This window comes from Hemicordylus capensis, chromosome 2, assembly GCF_027244095.1.
Source record: "Hemicordylus capensis ecotype Gifberg chromosome 2, rHemCap1.1.pri, whole genome shotgun sequence".
Lineage (NCBI taxonomy): Eukaryota > Metazoa > Chordata > Lepidosauria > Squamata > Cordylidae > Hemicordylus > Hemicordylus capensis.
Window position 1 is genome coordinate 251,110,925 of NC_069658.1, and position 2,101 is coordinate 251,113,025.

Below are 2,101 nucleotides of genomic sequence, written 5' to 3' on the forward strand. Positions count from 1 at the left end.
GTTCCATTTGGCTACCATGGCCAAGAACCATCGATAGACCTCTCCTCCTCCACAAATGGGTCTAATCCTGTTTTAAAGCCATTTATGTTTTGTTCAGCAGCAGCAGATTCCTTAACAGATCTTTTAGTATTTCTTTATCTAACCTGGACGTATGCATCACTGCATGCTTCCCTCATTTGGATAAGGTCTAAGCCTTCTTTCATATGAAGCTGCCTTATACGGAGTCAAGATACTGGTCCATTTAACCCAGTACCGTCTACTCTGACTGGCAGCAGCTGTCCACAATTTCAGACAGAGATCTTTCTCAGCTCTACGTGGAGATGCTGCCAGGGATTGAGCCTGGGACTGTCCCCATGCAAAGCGAATGCTCTTCCACTGAGCTGTGGCCCTCCCCCTCCAAGCTGCTTTCTACAGTTTCAGAGCATTGGTCCATCTAGCTCAATACTGTCTGCTCTGATTGGCAGCAGCTCTCCAGGCAATCAGGTAAAGGTCTTTCTCATCCTCCAGTACATGATATGTTTAAGTAGAGATACTTAAATAAGTACTCAAGTGTATTGAGTACTGTAATGTCAAAAAGTATTGACACTTTTGAACTATGGTGCTGGAGAAGACTTACAGACAAATGGATCATAGAACAAACCAATCCAGAATTTTCACTTGAGGCACAAATGACCAGGCTCAAACTATCATACTTCGGACACATTATGCGAAGACCCAGCTCCCTTGAGAAGTCCATAATGTTGGGGAAAGTGGAAGGAAAGAGAAGAAGAGGACGACCAGCAGCAAGGTGGATGGACTTGATTACGACAGCAATGAATGCACCACTGAGAGACCTTAAAGGCCAAGCTGAAGACAGATCATCCTGGAGAGAATCTACCTATGTGGTCACTAAAAGTTGACACCTACTTGATGGCACTTATTCAATCAATCAATCCATCCATCCATCCATCAATCTTAGTGCTGTTTTCCTGAAGCCTGTCAAATCAGGCCAAGGGGAGGGGTACGCAGAGCTTCAGCACATAGCCAGCCAATCAGGAGCAGAGGAGGAGAGTTTTCACCCTCCTCCCTCCCCTTGTGCAGTGGACATATCACAGAGGACATGTTGGTTTCAAGTCAGCAATCCTCAGATGGGAAACAATTAGCGTGGCTGCAGTGTGAGGAGACAGCACAGCGAGGGAAATGGTGTACACTGAAGTTTGCAGAGCTGTACAAAATTGTGGTGCTCCACAGTGGTGTGCAACCACTAGTGGAAGGCCTTCTTTGGGACACATTCACAGATACATTACAAGGTTGTGCAAGCTGTCAGCATCTTCAGCTAGCAGAAGGACCAGTCTGGAATGTCAACACTCCTCTTTCCTTTGTGTAAGGCAGGGATCCTCAACGTTGGGCCCCCAGATGTTCTTGGACTTCGACTCCCATAATCCCCAGCCAAAGACCACTGGGCCTGGGGATTATGGGAATTGAAGTCCAAGAACATCTGGGGGCCCAACGTTGAGGATCCCTGGTGTAAGGTACTTGTGCTAACACAGCACTCGTCTGAAACACAAGCTCCCCACTTAGCAGAACCAGCTAGAGTATCACGTTTGCACAAGTGCAGCATTAGTCTGGGTGTCAGCCCATTTTCTTTCCATAACCCTTTCATTTCTAGGGATGTGCACAAACAGCTCATGTAGGCGCAGGTGGGGCGGGGAGCGGTTCCCTTAAAAAACAGGTAAGCAGGTCCTTACCTGCTCCACTGTTGCCCTGCCACTTTTGTGGGCGTGCCACTCGCTCTACCAAAGGCTGCGTGCAGCTGTGCCACTGTTCCTTGCAGCCTGTGCGCGGTGTCAGCACACACATGGCTTCCCACTTCCCACTCTGCTGGTTTGGCTGTGGGCACCCAAGACGGTTCAGTGCTTCCCAGAAGCGCCAAACTAGTTCATGCACATCCCTATTCATTTCTTATTTCTCTCCTGACTTATAATGAGGCAAAAGTTGTTTTAAAAAATCTTTCCTGGGCATGTCCTCAACTGATAGACAGACTGACGTGTGGCTGCCTTTTTCTCCTAGTGATTATTAGGTATTAATAATATTTTAAAAAATCACCTTCTCTGCCAAAAGG